Source organism: Rhea americana, unplaced genomic scaffold (genome assembly GCF_003343005.1).
Source record: "Rhea americana isolate MKP2758 unplaced genomic scaffold, rheAme1 scaffold_91, whole genome shotgun sequence".
Taxonomy (NCBI): Eukaryota; Metazoa; Chordata; class Aves; order Rheiformes; family Rheidae; genus Rhea; species Rhea americana.
In genome coordinates, this window is record NW_028187100.1 from 2,214,456 (window position 1) to 2,233,580 (window position 19,125).

At 37.1% G+C, this 19,125-nt stretch overlaps 1 protein-coding gene across 1 annotated transcript in view; it reads right to left on the minus strand.

The window, feature by feature from the left end:
- Positions 1-19,125, minus strand: part of SHISAL1 (shisa like 1) — a 91,054-nt gene that overhangs the window by 22,971 nt on the left and 48,958 nt on the right. The window lies entirely within an intron of this gene.

A 19,125-nucleotide genomic window follows, 5' to 3' on the forward strand; every position in this document is an offset into this window, starting at 1 on the left:
TGGCATTACTCTTATTTCTTATGCTCCTGGAAATGAGGGTGAGAYGCAATGCATACTTATATGCTGCCATCTGCTTCCTCTGTCCACTTCCTCATCTGGCTTCCTCATAGTTTGGCTGGCAATAGTCATAAAAAGGCTATCCTATTTTTTTGCAGAACAGCTCCACAGCTGGGCGATTCAAAATGTTCCTTATATGCACATTGATTCAACTTCACCAGCTGTATGTTCTGTAAGTGTAGCAGAGGTTCTGTCCCAATACAAACATTGTCATCAACATCAACAGCAATGTCTTGATACCTTATCCTGTTGTCATTGCTACACAGACTAACAATGGAAGTATAAGCTCTTTAGCATCCTAAACTCACATTGACAGCAGAGGATAATAAAGAGGTATTTTAATAGCCTGCATAGCAATCCTGGGAGCTTTGGCTATAAACCAGAAAGTCTGGAATTGCTCATTTAGAAGAATAAATTCCATCTAGCTGGTACAGTGGAGGCTGGCAGCGGTGAGTCACATTCTTGGATTGTTAAAAAACAACAACAACAACTTACAGTGTTTATAAAGGAGCAACATAGAAAAAATAAAGAAAAATGGCAATTTGTATCAAAAATTACAGTTTGTTTCTAAGACACTGACAGCTCAAGAGCAAAATGATGCCAAATGCTTCTAAAATCAGTGCTATAACAGATAAATATATAGTTTACTAATTGGTGACTACTGTAGGCTACTGAATCAATTAAAACCCCAAGACGATTGCACCTTTATTTAATAAAGAGGGAAAAGAAAAAATAGTATTATCATGAATAACTAAATTCTGAGCAACATGTGTGGGCACATGTTGGACATATGTGGGAAGACATAATGCTACCTACAAAACTTTTATAGACAACAGATTGTTCACTAACAAGAAATGCTGTGTCCAGCACAAGCAGATTCTGTAACAAATCATCTTAGCAGATGAAGACAAGCAGATCACAAAGCTAAAAATTAGTGGTAACTTTTGTACAAGAAATTATGATAAATTACATTTGTTATCTGCAAACATGAGTGAAGTCCAAACCGCTATAATATTTGTAGGTTTACAACAAGTCAGTTCATCTAAGGGGAAAAAAATTAGGTACCAAAACACTCGGAAGAAAAAATAATTGTACAGAAAACTATGAATGTCACCTAGGAACAGATTAGGAATATTTGACTGAGCACCAATCAAAAGAAGTCACTCTTTTTTTTCAGAGGGAATAACACTTCAAATATTAAGTAGATTTAGAGATAAAATTGCATTAAAGGGAAAAAAGAAAGAAAACTACTGAATATAAGCAAGAGGTTAAGACTTTACAAGTTTAATCAAGAAAGCAAACAGATAAAAAGAGCCAAGTATTGCCAATATTGTTTAGAATAAAATGAGTAAGACTTTTTTTGCTCTAGGTAAACCAAAGCTGCAGAAATTCTGAGAGTGATCCATTACTATAGGGAAATATTAGCTTCAGTAGTAGTTCATGAAAAAGAGAATCAATCAATAAGCACTTCTGTTGTGCATCTGCAAAGAGACAGATGCTTGGTATAGCTGAGACTTAAATATTTCCATTTCAACAATAATTTAGCAGGACATTAATGAACTGATACTAACATTCATAATTTTAAATCTGGAATTCTGTATAATTTGCACACAGTTATTTTAGAAGAGCTCGTTGGGGAGCATATACATTCTTTTTTCAGTTATTTGGGGGTGAAACTATGGCAGCTTTCAGAGCACTTGAAGAAAACTAATGACATTTTTAGCAGTAAATGGGATAATCCAGGTAATTACAAGCTTGTGAGCCTGAAACAGATCTAGAGAGTGTTAATGGAATGGTTAATATAGAATTCAATTAATAAAGAATTAAATAGAATAATATAATTGATGCATATCAACGTGGGCTTATGGAAAGTAAATTTCATCTCTCTTGACACTGTTGTTGATGAAGGTTGTTTAACGAGATATTACCACAGTAGACTTCTGTAAAATATTTTACTTAGTAGCACCAATTCGACCAGGAAAGCATAGTGAGAAAACAATGTAGCATTATCAATCACGAACGACTGAATCGGACTGGAAAAAAGATGCCTCTTTTTAAAGTAGAGTCTTATTGGTAATTTTTTAATCACTACTGTATATAGAAATCTAGAAGCTTTTCAGGGAGGAGAAGGAAAAATTTATTGAATTATGTTCAATAGAACTGGCAACAATGAACTTGGAATTTTAATCCAAGTCCTGTGATGCTTGTGTTTTATTATGTGCCAGCTTGCAAGATCAGAGCCAGGAAACACATATGTGTGTGTACAGATATATACACACATATATATTTGTGATGATATGGAGATGCTCTTATAACTTTTATAACTACTGATTCAGTGATCATTAAACAGATTACAACCATTCATAGGAAGAGAGAGATATAACTAGCTATTCACTACTTGACTTTCTATTTTCTCCCTAAGAATGCTGTTGTCCAATTAACACCACCACAGTTGTCACTGACGATATCTCTGAGCTATCTAGAACTGAATCAGCCAGGAGGAACTGATAGGCAGAAAAACAGGTGGCACAGTAGCAGGAAGTACTTAAATCACACAAAATACTTCCAAATGCTAGGCCAACAAAACTGAAACAAGATAGGGACATGGTAATTAGCAGTGACATAGCTGAATAATTTGTTATCATTAATATTAATCAAAACTCACCAGGGGCTTGAAAATTAGAAAAAATTATATTTGAAGGAAAGAGGAAAGTCGTTTTTTCTTTATGAACAACACGACAAATCCAGTGGAGAAGATGAAGGGCCTGGAAGCTAAGAGAACAGGTTTTCTTCCTTTCCTTAAAGTATTTCCTCCAGCATTTTAAGCTCATTTGCAGTCTCTGTATGGGAAGGAGAATCCTTTTCCATATCCCTTGACCATCCATTTCCAACCTCACAATACCTCCTTCCTCTGCTAGCAATCATACGTATCTGTGCAACCACATCATCATAAATCAGGCTAAAAAAAATAGTTGAGGAATCACAGCATGGGAGGTTCATAGAATCACAGAATCAGTAAGGTTGGAAGGGACCTCCGGAGATCACCTAGTCCAACCTCCCTGCTCAAGCAGGRTCACCTACAGCATGTTAGACAGGGTTGCATCCAGGCAGGCCTTGAAGATCTTCAGAGAAGGAGACTCCACAACCTCTCTGGCCAACCTGCTCCAGGGCTCTGTCACTCTCACAGGGAAGAAATTCCCCCTCATGTTCAGGCGGAACTTCCTGTGTTTCAGTTCACGCCCATTGCCTCTTGTCCTGTCGCACAGGACAACTGATAAGAGTTTGTCCCCATCCCCTTGACACCCTCCTTTCAGGTACTTATACACATTGATAAGATCTCCTCTCAGTCTTCTCTTCCCCAGGCTAAACAGGCCCGGCTCTCGCAGCCGTTCCTCATGTGGCAGATGCTCCAGCCCTCTGATCATCTTTGCAGCCTTACGCTGGACTCTCTCCAGTACCTCCATGTCTCTCTTGTATTGGGGAGCCCAGAACTGGATGCAGTACTGCAGATGAGGCCTCCCCAGGGCTGAGTAGAGGGGCAGGATCACCTCCCTCCACCTGATGGCAACACTCTTCCTAATGCACCCCAGGATACTGTTGGCTTTCTTGGCCACAAGAGCATATTTTTGCCTCATAGTCCACTTGTCATCCACCAGCACTCCCAGGTCCTTCTCTGCAGAGCTGCTCCCCAGAAGGTCAGCCCCCAGCTTGCACTGGTGCCTAGGGTTATTTTTCCCTAGGTGCAGGACTCTGCACTTGCCCTTGTTGAACCTCATGAGGTTCCTCTCCACCCAGCTCTCCAGCCTGTCCAGGTCTCTCTGAAGGGCAGCACAGCCCTCTGGTGTATCAGCCACTACCCCCAGCTTGGTAGCATCAGCAAACATGCTGAGGAGGCACTCTGTCCCCTCATCCAGGTCATTGATGAAAAAGCTGATAAGGAGGGACCCAGTACTGAGCCCTGGGGGACTCCACTAGCCACAGGCCTCCAACTGGACTCCCACTGATGCCACTGATGACGACCCTCTGAGCTCTGCCTTTCAGTCGGTTCTCAATCCACCTAACTGTCCAGTCATCTAATCCACACTCCCTGAGCTTATCTAGGAGGATGTTATGGGAGACAGTGTCAGAAAACGCTTGCTGAAGTGAAGGTACACAACATCCACTGCTCTTCCCCCATTTACCCAGCTAGTCATTCCATCATAGAAGGCTATCATCAGATTGGTTAAGCAGGATTTCCCCTGGGTGAATCCATGCTGAGTACTCCTGATCACCTTCTTTTCCTCCATATGCTTGGAGATGACATCCAGAATGAGCTGTTCATCACCTTTCCAGGGATGGAGGCGAGGTTGACTGGCCTGGAGTTGCCTGGGTCTTCCTTCTTGCCCCTTTTGAAGACTGGAGACATTGGCTTTCTTCCAGTCCTGAACTGATCCTGAACTCCACCACCTCATGGTCACTGCAGCCAAGGCTGCCCCCAACCTTCACATCTCTCATCAGTCCCTCTCTGTTGGTAAGGAGAAGATCCAGCAGGATACCCTTCCTCATAGGCTCCTCTACCATTTGTGATAAGAAGTTATCATCAATGCACTGCAGGAGCCTCCTGGATTGTTTGTGCCTTGCTGTGTAGTCCTTGCAGCAGATGTCAGGGTGGTTGAAGTCCCCCAGGAGAACCAGGGCCTGTGATCGTGAGGCTACTTCCAGCTGTCTATAGAAGGGTCCCCTCTGCCCCGTGTTTCAACATCTCTAATGCGAAATGGAAATAATGGTCCTTGCTTAGCTTTTTAGAAGTGCTTTACTACCTCGTCATGGAATAAGGCTTATATTAGAAATATGTAAGGAATTATGTTAGGAATAGGAGATGTGATGATGAATGATTCAAAAGATGATGTAATGATGAAAAATTCAGAAGAATGCTGCTGTGATGATGTGATCAGGGAGAACAGACATTAAAGTGAGACACAACAGGTGAGTAGCTTTCTGCTTYTACTAACCAGGTCTTTGGTTGTGYTATAGCTTCTAATCTCCTCACCACTACAGAAACTGAACTTGTTTGCCTTTAACTTACACCTGAAGTACATAGTGATGAGGGAATGATCAATTCTATGCATCTCATCACGTATTTTGCTTTTTAGTCACACATTGTGACACTTTAGCTCTTACTTTGCTGCTATGTACACTACTTTGGTTACCCTTATGGCTTTATCTAGCTGTTTTCTAGAAGGGAATCAGTGAATCACTGGAAAGAAAATCTGCCATTCTTTGAGGCAAGGAGATTTTATGTAGAAATAATTTTTCCTTTACTTTGAAGAAAAAGAAAAGCTATGTTTGGAAGAGAAATATTTGAGAGACGTTACACATTTTGCATTTTTTGTTATTGAAAGAACAAGAGAACTTATTAAATACATCAGCACTCTCTGAAGTTAGTTCTCTGCACAGAATAACAGAAGAATAGGCTAATGAGGATACAAGAAACCATCTAATCCATCTTTCTATCATAGGATACATCTAAACCATTCTCAGCAGAAGTTCTCAGAATCTTCTTTACTGGAGATTTTTTTTCAGCCTCCTTGGGCAATCCACTTCCAGTGTTTCTCCAATGTCACATCTAACTTGTAGTTCCCTTGCCACAACTCAAGCCCATCATATCCTCAACAGAGCTGGAGAACCATTTGCCTGCAGATACATCAGTTACATCTCTCTYTGTCAGCCTTAATCAATACATACAGAAAGTGCTATCATATCTTCAGTCTTTTCTTAGACTAACAACTTCCAGGTCTTATAATCCTTCCTTTAAGAATGTATTTTCTATACCTCCTCTTACTTCTGGCTCCACAATTTTTGGTAAGGTTATGATATAATTCTGTATTTTGTCCAGAAGGTCCTAAATAGCTACCAATTCTTCCAAGATAAATAAAATTATAACACTGCAAAATTGTAAGGAGCCATACAGCTTCTGTTAATTCTCATAATGATAATCAAAAGATATGATACTGTGCCACTTTTATACTGAGAAAGGTACATCTACACACAGACTGTTACGATTGCAGTACTACAGATAAAGTTTAGGTGATTAATTTCTTGGTGCCATTCATTATAGTTATTATAGTTAGTAGGATAAATATTTACTACATTTATAACCGACAAAGGTCAGAAAATGTAGGATTTTTGTTTGCCAAATAACTGGCCGTTCACTGTAAACATTAGATCTCATTTGGGGGAAAAAAACACCTAAATTACTTCTTGGAGATGGTCAGCTGTGTAAAAATAATATCAAAATGGTTGTTGTGATGATTTACTAATGTCAATAATTAACTTCAGCTACAAGATACTGGCAACTTTTTCATTTTGGTTGTCTCTGCAAAATTCCTTCTGCAAGCCCTCTTAATCCTCTGAACTGCACCTAGTTTTTTAAAAAGATTGAAATATGTGTACATTCTCATTTATCATCAGCATAGGCATAGATACCTGACAAAGACTTACTATGGTCATCCAGAATCCTTATTTTCAATGAACTAAACCAATCTTCTGAATACAAACTTCAGTTCAGATAAATATCTAGATTCTAGAGTCAGACAAAGCTGCTGAGTTATTTTGGGCAACTAGCTGCTAGTTTCAACTCTCATGGCTGGTTATTCCGACTGCTTCATTAACTGAATAAATAAATCAATCTAACAAGAAGAATAGTCACACCTTGCCTATTCATAGAACARAAGTGATCTAAAACAACACAATTTTGACTCTGAAGTCATGAATGACCTTGGTCTCCCGTGAGGCAGACACGATATGGAGACATACGCAGTTTTGTAGTAAGTTTCTAAAGGAGCTTGAGAGCAGGACAGGATTCATCTGAAAACGTTTATAAACCTCTACTGTTAATCAAGATATTATTTCAGCTTTTTAAAAAATGCAGAGCTCTTCTCTAGGGAAGCTTAAGCTTGTGTTTTGAACTACATTCAGTAAAGATCCAGAGTAAATACATTTTATTTTAAAATATTACACTATTCCAACTTTCAAATTAATAATATGCATTCCACCAGTGGGAACAGTATTTCACATAATTTCAAAGAGATTATTGAGAATTTAAAGGAAGTTATGAAGGTAAGACTACAGCTTTTACTGCAGACAAGTTAAAACCTCAAGTCTAATAGTCATAGAAAAATATTGCTCATCTATATATTACTGTATTGCTCTAGAGCCAGAGAGCATGTATATATACACATGACAGTGAAGCTGGCTAGTGTATTTTCCTTCCAAAAAATAAAGCTCTCTGTGAAAAATCTGTTGACATCTAATTTTTTTTTGCCTGAATGTTCTTGAACATTTTTAATCATTATGTATATCTAAACAGACTAGTTTCTAATTTTCTGTTAATATGGATTTGAAAACAATTTAAAAAAATCATTATGTTCAATACTGAGCAACATTGAGCAAAAGTTAAAGTTAAAAAATGTCAAATTCAAAGGGATTCAGAATTCTCAGGGAAACCTTTCATTCCTTCTACCAACTGTAGAAAGGATACTTGCTTTTAAAAATATGAATGCTGTTCCATTTCTTTACACTCTAATTAAAAAAAAGAAACTTAAGAAGTATAGAAATCTTGAGTCAAAGATGAAAAGAGAAAAAGTTGTTTAGRTTTTGTCTGGATCCTGGAATCATGTATTTTAATTTTTATTTAAATGAGCAGTTAATACCACTACACTTGCAAGCRCAGTTACCCACATATATCAGACTATATCAGACTTTCCCTTCATTGTAGGAGGGAGGAAGGGGAAAAAAAAACCCAGATTTTTTTTTTTGTGTTAGCATGTATTACTTATTTATGTATACAAATTCCTGTATGGACAGCAAGTCATACTTAAGCTTTGCCTACCTACCAAGCACCAACTCATACAAAGTTATCACCTTAAGTATGCCATCCACATCTTACAGCAGTACACCTAGTGTTTCCAAAAGGCTGTCAAATGGCTTTCCTGCCTGCAAGTACTGAAGTGGAAAGTGGCATTCCTGCTCAAAGATGTTACAGTGTTATTTAATTTATTTTAAGAAAAGAATGCTTCATAATGGGAAAATTACCTAAAATTGCTGGGGACATTTGGCTCTGTCAGGAAAGGGTGCACCTCCCGATTAATGTTACTGTGCTGGAAGAACCTGCCAGCTACAGTTAAACTAGCAAAAATACTTTTTTTTTCTTGTGAGTATACATGTTGCATTGGCATAGGAGAATGAGTTTATCTGGCATAGATGGGTCCACATTACAAGTATTTTGCCAGAATTACTCCAGCCCTCATAAGGAAAATATCAACAATACACTGCAGGCTAGGTCAGCATCCTAGCTGTGGACAGAGCTCAGAGCTCTGTGCAGGCTCATCTACCCTAGGGAGAAGGGTGGGTGGCTTCCAGTATTTAGGTTCATTTAGAAGCAGTTTAGCTATCTCTATACTACATGGTACTGTTGGTATACCCTTAATGCTGGCAGGAATATGGCTTTGAGAAATAAAATAGCCCACATGGTTGCCTGGGGTCAACTGTCAAAATTCTGCACTTAATCTATTGGAGTGTGTATGTATGTGTTGTTTTTGGGACGGAGTAGTTTTTGTAAGAATTCATTCGAAGGGCAAGCCTTTTTCACTTTTGAAATCGGAAACCGGCCATTAGTCTTCTCTTGGAGTCAAATAACTTTGAATTTTGAAAACATTTCAGTCAAGACTTGCCTACCCCTTTCATTAATGAAAATAATGGAACATACTTGTCAGAATTCAGTGAGAAAGGACTAGCCTTTTTCCTTAAGATTATCAGTGATGGTACATCCAAATATTCCATATATTCCTCCTGGTAACATCACATACGAAAGCAGTTTTTAAAGCTTACTGAGACGGCATAGGGAGCTGTTACTGCATCAGCTAAGGAAAAGGGGGACTGTGTGGGAGCCTTGAATCAACAAATGTTGGGGAGAAGAAAACCACACGGCAGAAGAGGGGAGGAGTTTTCTTTCACCCGTTCCTTCGACTCATTCCTGCTAAATTGTGCCAGCTTTACACTGCAGCAGGCAACTGACTTTTTGACTGCCACACATTAAGGAATACTTTAAAAGCCAGTTTTATGAGCTTTAAGTGCCTGTATCACTGCAATCATGCTAGGTCATAGCTGTTCTAATCAAAAAACTAAATTTTGGAACCCCAAGAACATTAAATTGTTAACAAGAACTTCATTTTGAAAGTTACAAGGCAGAAGAACAAGAAAAAGATGAGTGTGAACCCTTTATTCTCTTCTTTGAGGCAGCAACACTCTTGGGACAAAAGAAAGGACAATTTTTAGTAGTCAGAACAGCAGGTGTGGAGGTTGCCAAGCAGAAGGAAAAAAGGGAAGCAGAGCAACAGAAGAGCAGTTTTTAACAATTTTATCTCCCCCTCCCCCAATCTCAGTGTGTGCATTTTTGGAAATAACAGACCAGGCAAAAAAAGCTGTGTTGCTGCTGGAGACATCATATGCCTCAACCTCTGTTTTATATCTTTTGTTTTACACGATGTAAAAAGCACTTGGAGTTTCTGCAGATTTTTTTGCTGTGCCCAGAAGTAAGTGTGGCAGCAGCTACCTGAAAAGACTTGCACAGAATTCCATAAAAATGCTGTTTCTTGATCTCATACGGATCCTGCATTGATCCCCTCCATTGAACCCACAGGAGCTGAGCAAAAACACAAGGATCTACAACTTTTTAATTGCAGATTGAAGTCACAGTGACATAGAATTGATGTCCTTTCTATAGTATTTATTTGTGTATGCTCAGTGGGAACATACACACTACACACAGTGTAGTCCTTGGTGTTCAGGTACTACAGCCTTATCCATGGACCCTAATCATGAGCCACCAACGTCAACGTTGTACTGTGCTCCACAGAGCCACATACCTAAGGGCTTCTACCTGAATTACTTGCCATTCATGTATCTATAATTACAGTAATATATAGAGATCAATTTGCATGAAAGAGATGCTGGAAAGAGATACTGAAAACCTAATATAGGCTAGGGAGGGACTGCAGCTCAGCTGATACCTGGAACAGGTTCTAGCATGCTGTTCTGGGCTATTCCAGTGCAAAGCTAGCATCAACTATTTGTGACCTATACATACACACTTTTCTGTGCATATCTATTAAAATTTTATTTTTTTATTTTTTTTTAACCTCCAGAATTGTCAGGGATTAGTTTTGCATTTTTAAATACAGTGAAGCTTAAAGACAAAAATTAAATTCCTCAAGAATATTACTGCACTAAGTGCCAGTATGAAGACAGATGAATATATTTAGCTTTAATTACAGAATTAAATCCTATTGGATTCATCCGGGTGCAAAATTACTGAAATCAAATTTTGCTATCAACTACAGTGGGACTACAATTTCACCTTTGTTTGATACAAGTGCAAGTCTCTGGTAGGAACTGGATGGGCTTGCACTATCTATTATAAAACCAGCATTGCCCACCCTAATCAACAGTAAGCTACCCTAACATCATGATTACAAAGCAACTGACTGGGGAATTGCCCCTTCAACAGTAAATTAGGGTGTCCCCCCTAAGCTGATAATTGTGCTTTATGCTGGGAAAGAAAAYATTTCTAAAAAAAACCAATCAACAACAACAACAAAAAACTTTTAAATCCTACTCACATTAGCATGCACTGACTGTAAGCACCTTATTACTTGCAGATGGAAAGCGCACTGAGTCACACACAAAATAAACATGACCTAACCATGTATTTTATCCATCTCAATTGCTTTATGCTATATAAGTTCCCTCTTCACGGATAAGGGCATTTATTTCTACATATTGCACAACGTAACTTTAGCATGGTGTTTTGATTAGCTCCTTAGGTAACTTTTAATTAAGTTTCAGGGGGAAATCCTGGCTTTATTGAAGGCAGTGGGAGTTCTGTCTTGAAATCAACAGGATCAGCTTTTGCATCAGCCATTCACATCCGTAGTAACATACTACTACTTATCTTCAGGTTACAGCAGCCAGTTTCATTTGATAGATACCACATCATAGAATGGTAAGGTTGGAAGGGACCTCTGGAGATCATCTAGTCCAACCCTCAGCATAGCCTGTACGGGGACTGAACCCGTGACCTTGGCATTAGCAGCACCATGCTCTAACCAACTGAGCTAAACCTGCCCCCCTAAGAACTTTCTGAAATGATCCCTTTTGAAGTGGAGTATTTATTTCCTCTTTATCTTGTAGACCAGTATGTACAACGTCATACAGAGAACATATCAATTCCAAATAACTCATACATAAGGAAGTAGGTAAGTGTGGCATTCATTATATGTYGCACAGCAAAGATATTAATAGAAAGCTGTATTTCAGCCATGTAGTCTGTATCTTCTCCTAGATATTTTAGGAACCAAAAAATGAAAAAAAAAGAGATGGCTCTATTTATGTTTGAAAGATGAGAATAATGCACTGAGCAGTTAGGGACATAAAGGAAGAATATATCCAAATTAGGAACTACATACTAAGTTTCTCGATCTGATACCCTAAAGAGGAAACACTGACTGAAAGTACCATGTTGCTGTGAAAATTGACCGGGGGGAGGGGGGCGGGGGAACAAAATAAAGTTCACATATTTCCTATGAGAATATAAACTCATTTTGATGTTTAAATAATGGGTTTTGTATAGTTTACAGATGAAAGAGCACAGTTACGTAATTCTGCTTACCTTATTTAATAAAGATCAATTCTGAAATCATTACAGTGATGCTTCCTGTACTAATAAAGCAGGAAAGTGAGAGTTATAAGTCTAACTCATGACCTTTTGATGGAGACTAGATGACAGYCATTGCATCTTTAAGATACTCTACAAAGTCCCTGACCCAAAAGAACTTCAAGGAGAATGATTTAACCTAGGTATAATTAAATATCCACAATTTGTTGAAAGACTGATGAAAAGATGCTAGCATCAGTTTAAACTACCCTCATACAAAACAACCTCTTTTTTTTTTTTTTTTATTTATTATTATTATAGTTAGATATCTTAGGAGATCCACACAACCTCCAAATTCAGAGACAGTGACAAACAGGACACAATTTAGACACTGTAAAGAAGCCAAATAAGAGTTTAGAGTTTTAAGTTACAGGAATGATCTGAGAAGTAAGATACTTTGTTTCTGAAAACTTTGACTGAATAACTACATTTCTTCTCCGTAATAACACTTCACATGCATTACCTCATCAGAGTCTAAGTAAAGAATCCTGTATTAGCATGGAGAACTTGTTCTCCCAATGGTCCTAATGAACCATTCTTTTGGGTGCTTTAGAACAAATGTGACTAGTTTCATTTTTAACTKATAATTTTATTATCCTACAATAAAGACAGTTTTAGCTATTTTGCTTCAACAGGAAACACAAAGAGAACAGAGCACAAAATCTAGCAAATGACAAAATAAGCTAGTGTTACAGCTCCTGAAGCAGACTGTGTGCATACAAAATACATAACCAGAATATTATTTCAACCCTAATTTCTCAACGATTTTTCAAAGTCTGTTCCAAAATATGGTATCTACTGTCACTTTTGTCTAATAAAAATATAATCCCTTTGGCAGCTGTCACAGATGCTCATTCTGCAGTGATTTTTTTCTTTAACCATAATGTTCTTTATGCCTTGTACATAATACATTTATCAGAATGTATGAAGTCATATATCCCAGAAAATCAACTGCATCTTGAGACAGTAGATTACACTCACAATATACCAAATTATGCAATCCTTAAAATCAAATTAGATTCCTCTAATGAGGTCTGTGAAGAGCAGTGGGCTTTTTATTCAGGATTAACTAACTCCAGCTACAGGTTTCAGAACCTTCTCCACATGGAGAGGAAAAAAGTAAAGTACCGCACTTTTTATAAAGACATCTGAGCTTTAGAAAGAAGGATTGAAATCTGCCTTCCTAATTTTAGCTTGAATGTCAACTCAGAGTCTTGTCACTGGAAAATACTAAGGAGATAGATAACATTTTAAGAGGCAAAGAAGGGGATGAGACAGAATGACAGTGTCACATAAAACAGGGTCTCCTAGTTAAGTCAGAGTGTAGTTCAACTTCTTCACTCTTGCCTACTCCTATCCTGTTCCTCTCAACTTCTACCCCCTTCAGCTGCTTAAATCATGCTTTAATCCCTCCAGCCAAAATGATGGGAGAGGAAATGACTAGATGAATTCTGAAGAACCCTCCAGTTCTTTTCTTTAACTTTATTCTGCATTCTGGTTGTGTCTACAAAATCTGCTTCACCTCTCTGTCACCTTTAAGTTCAGAAACGAATGATCTTTACTAGCTAACACATTGCTTTTGTTTAAGAGATTTGAGCAAAGCCCATATATTACTCTATTCTTCCTGGTTATGCTTATCCATTTCAGCCCTTTCCAAGGGGTTTTGAACAGTTAGTGCACTGACTGCTATAGCTACTGTAGGTTTTAATTGTCACCATAAGTGAAACAAACTTCTAAATATGTTGTCAAGAATTTTTGCTTTAATAAGGTAGCTTTAYAGTTATAGCAAAAGTATATCAAATGAAGACAATCTTCCCAAGAAGGCTTAGGGAATCCAAAGTCTTCTACTTCAAGATAAAATCAACTACCCTTATTTTGGATCTTATCAATCTTGCAATAAAATCCATGGAAAAAATGGAAACTGTCCTCAATAGAAATTGGAAGACTGAATGGCCAAAATGCTGGAAAGTTTATAAACACTCTCAAATTCCACTGATTACAGGAAATCAGCTGACCATAGAATGGTTTGCATAGCTCTCAAAAGGCAGAATAATTCCTTATTCCATCTATGTGGATTTGTTTTTTTTTTTTTTTTTTTTTTTTTTTTTGCCTCTTCTTCACATTAAGATCAGGGCAATAAGATCAGTAGTTTCTTCAAGTGGGATATGTGAGAGCAATGTGTATTGATGATAGAGTTAAACAAAACAGAAGTGAAACATTAGTCTAATCACTGGAACAAGCTTATTTTTTTTCTTCCAGGTAGTAGTATAGATTGCTATGATTGCCAGGACTTTAATCATTCTGTTTTTCTGCTCACCAGCCAGGCTGGTAGCACTGTCAGAACGGTAGCCCTGTGAAATAATCTAGATAGCTAAGTTCAGGTCTATTCTTGTAAGCCAGTTGCCTAAATTTCTTTCATGGGTAATTTAACTCAAAAAAAAAAAAATCTATTTAAGTTCTTAAGAACAAATCAACTTTTTTTTTTTCCTAAAGAAGATTCCCTACTTGTTTAGAGTGTAAATCAAAACAGTTTTTCTGTTTCATTCACCAAAAATGAAGCTTTATAAGAAGACATAGTCATAAAAGTCAGGTAAAAATGATTTTTTAAAATAAGAAGTGTTTCACAATTTAAATGCAAGTATTTCAGAACAACAACAAAACCCCAAAGACTTTGTTCTGGAAATATCAAAATGCTTATTTCTCTTTAATTTATAGAGCAGGAGAAACACTTTTAGGGGTCAAATGAAATACTAAACTTTTTTTTTTTCCCCCTCTCTTCTCAGTAAGGCAAACCATTTTTCTTTAAGCATATTTGATTTAGCTCTGGTCTCCATACAATATGCTTTAACATTTTTATATTGCCACTAACTCAGAAAGCTCCTTCTACATCAACTTCATTGGTCAAATCAGTTTTCCCTTTTCCAAAATAACTTCTAGAATTTCAAGAGTGGACATCAGCAGAAGAGTTTGTCTTAGAGGTCAATTTCTTCCTTACTCTTTAAATTAGAGACTCTCAATGTCTCCAAGAAAAAAAAATTACTCCTGAAAACTAATTATTGTCACAGTGAAGTATTTCATTGTTTCTAAAAGTGTCTGATCTTCTCTGAAGCTCTTATCCACATGGATACTGTTTATCTCAATGACATCTATTGTTCAAGAGAATGTTCAACTGATCAWATACCATGCATTATAAAAGGGCTGAGCTTTCTTTGCTGTATGTTATTTTATATGCCCTTTTGTAACTTACCTCCCAAAAACAATCTCAATGTTTTAAGTTCTCTTTGGTGCAAGTTTTTTTTGCCACTTGTCGCATAAGAAACACGGGGGAAACTCAAAGTCTCTGACTAGCGCACAAGAACTTGTTTTTAAGACTACTTGGACCATAGTATTTTTCTAAAAAATGCACTCAGAAAATGGAAGTGCACTGAAACATAAAGCAATCTGAAAAAGGAAAAAAGTAGTTTCAAAATATTTTAGATTAGACTGATATTCACCTAGCTTAAAAAAAAAAAAAAAAAAAAGAAGTGTTTTCCTCAGGAAGATGGAACTATAGTCACAAGTAGTTCAGAAATCCTGTGCATTATGAACATCATCCAGCAAATAGCAAAAAGTCAGTTTATAAAAAGTCCTGATTTTTACCTGATATATTCCTAGCTAGGAGTTATTTAGTCCCTCAGAATACTTTTAGTTCATATCCTTTTTCCACTACTGTCTTTAAACTAACTGTAGACTGAAAGTGTTGAAGAAAAAGAGGTAAAACTGCCATTTCATCCTGCTTATAAGCTCTAAGCGTAGTTGCTTCTGAAGGTCATTTATAAAATAGATGAATTCCAATTTCAAGCAATTAATTACCTCCCTCATATTGCAAGTTATTTAATAACAATTGAGAATGCCATTGTAACTTACACAAATCAGAAACATCTTCCGGTCTGAAAAGAAAACCCACCTTATGTACCACGCTGGGTAAAAAAGAATTTATTTTAAAAATATCACTCTCAGGAAAATATTTCAGTTGATCAGGCTTGTAGCTTGAAATTGAACAATGTTGGCACCAGGTTCCACCTAATCCTTCCAGAAAGGTTCATAATCAGGCTATGCATTTGCACTGTAACTGCCTTCCAATTTCATAAGGCTTGTCACAAAGGGCTTCCAAATGAAAGCTATTGCAAAATATGCTCAGAGACAAGACCCAAGTTCACATGAAGTAGTAGTAATCTCTTTTTCAGGGAAGTCTAGAAGTAGCAATCAGAACTTAAACATCACAGTTTGCTTCTTTGTAGGGCACAGTCATCTGATAATTAACAAAGATAAAAGTTGCAAGTATGCATCTAAGAACCAGTGATGCCTATGAAAGGGCAAGCCTATCTGGTTATCCAGTAAAAAAATATTTTTGATCTTCAAGTGGATGAAACAAGTGATAAAGAAATCCAAAAGGCACTGCCTGTTAAAGTGCACAAAAAGGAAAATTGGCTGGGAATTAAGACAACATGACTATTCATATTTATAGCCCAACAGGCAATGAGAAGAGCCAAAGCAGCAACATATGTGATTGCAATATATAGACTTATAAACTACAGATCTCTAACTGATAAACGTTTGCAATGCAAAACAAGTAGATGCATTAAAGAAGATAACAGCTTTGCTTCAAGACAATTGAGCTGATACCCCCACAACTAACAAAGCACTGTCTCAACCGCAGCATTAAAACACAACTAGTCCAGAAGAATATCCATACGAAGGGCTAATACTGCATTTGTAATTAAAGTCATACATTTAAAAACTGGTGGTCATGTTTGTATGACTACCCACAGACATTTTAAAACTGTTTGTGAAACAAAGTGATCAGTATGTTTTTTTCCAAAAGCAGCATTACTATTAAAAAGGCAGAACTCCCACAGAAGAACACGTACAAGGCTTTGGAGTAAATCAGTGACCAAAAGTGTTATCAGTTAACCTGAAGTAAGTGCTCAAGTTCTGTTTGTCTTACAGGTGGATGAAAACAAGAGTCAAATTAATTATTATTATTCAGCATACTAGCATATTAGTGTGTATTTGAAACTACTTGCATAGAGCAAACATCTGTATCACCATGGACAGTAGTGAAATTCTCTTCTCTGTTTTATAAAAAGGAAAAGCATCCCAATTAACCACGACTTCTTCAGTCAGGCCTCACCTTGTATAATTAAGCTACTAAATAGCAAGAAAGCAATATGCTCATGGAGCAGCAGAATAACAGAACAGGGAGCCAGCTGTGAGATGCATGAAAACATACAATCCTTGAACATCACTGCCTCCAACAACACGACTCCTGGCTACAAAGGCTGCTCTTCCAGCATGCAAGAAAGTGTCTGGCAAAGCATGAGCAGGGAGTAGACAAAGGAAAATATGCAAGTGTCTCCATGTATTTAAGGTGGTGAGGTTGTTTTTAGACTTAAAAAAAAAAATCAAATGGTTTTATTACAAGCAGTTACATAGTGGGCATTACAGCAAAGGCATTTCCGCTATAACAGATCGATCAACTTGTCAACACTACAACACAGCACCTAATTAGCTTGCTATTTTTATCCACTTTGCATCATATTTCAATCTGCTTTTGTAATTGGAACATGAAAAATATTTTGGAAAAGTTCATTGTGTCTAAGAAAAAACACTCATGAACTTTAAGTATTTATATTGCACATCATGTATTTGCTACCTATTTCTACCACTAAAAGCCAGYCTTGCAAGCTTGTTTTTGTTTTCAAGAATAAACTTTGTTTTTAATAAACTCCTTGAATTTCCTGTAGAATTCCTGTTGTTGTCATGCAAATACATCATTCATATTGTTTGCTCATACGAAGATAAACATGTTTATTTTTCCATTGACTCAATGATATGAGAAAATTAACTTACTATACAGCAACCCAAAAACATAACAAAAGATAAGTAGTTCACTCCTTCAGAAACTTCCTTACTATAAAAGGATAATTAAATAATTAAGGCAGGCAGTATTACAACACAACTGCTTGTGCAAACACATTTTCTCTGCTGTTCCAAATCTGATTCAATTTGAAAGTGTGCATATAGATAATTTCCAACTATTTAAGGCACTGCCTGCAGACTGTGCTAACAGCCTCAGGTGGTACTCTATCTATTTTTTTAGCTAAGCAGAGGCTAAAAGTTTGTCCAGCTGCTTCAGCACTTCACAACCAATTGAAAACTTAAAAAAAATAATTAAAAAGCCCCACACCCCACAAGCATAACAGAAATACATAGCAACTACAACAGTTTGCAAGTCACCATAAGCACACCTCTTCTCCCCTCGTGTAACTGCAATACTATGACAGTACTGCTCATAGTATTCAAATACCAGAGTATCAATGCAATGTTCTTCGTTCAAGGTTTGCAGAGTAAATGACAGTTGGATCAAAAAAAAAATATATATATATATCAAAGATCCTACTTCCCTTAAAGGATATGGACCTTTTTGATGTCTCACCTTTTAAGAATAAATTTAAGGTTTAGATTGGTTCAGTCGTTAATTATAAGTAGCACTATTTTATGTGCAAATATTAGGAGAATTTACATATGAAGTAGGTGATGTGAAAGATTTTTCTTCCTGTTATTTGGAAGATCTTTGTAGTATTTTAGCACAATGTATTTTCAAGTATTCAACTGATGTGAAAGGAATGTTCTTGGATCTTAATGTTCTTTTATCCAAAGTATTTCTGAAGACTTAAAATTTGACATATATTATTCATATTGTCTCAACAAAAAAGTTCCCATCTCCGTATAGCAGCTCAGCTTTCACTCTTTAGATTTTATTAGTCCTTTGGTCACCGAGGAGGACTCTGCATTGAACAGAGTCAGAATGCTTAATCTAAGCAACACACATAAACAGGAAAAAATGCTAAAGATCGGGCAACACTTAAAAGTTAATTACAGAAAATTCACCTCTAAAGGTTTACTGTCACAAGCACATCACAATGGAATGGCAATGACATTTCATGCTTGCCTGCTTTATCATTTGTCCTCAGTTGGTTGTATGAAAATGATTCCAAATCAAAGTTGCACATTTTTTTCTTAAACACTACTACTTCGAGCAAGCCATAATGCAGGGAACTCCTTCCCTTCTAGGTAGGGYTGTACAAGTGCCAACAATACTCTAGCTGTTTCCTGTCAATGGCCAAAGCAGAAGATATACTGTCCTGCAGGATTTGAGGGGCCTTGTTTCTTCATAGAATCTCATGAGATTTGTGGTGTACTACCAGAGTAACCTCCTCCAGGATCTGGTCTTTTTATGTTTTGAGAGGAGCACAGTGCAGGCTGAGCAAAAC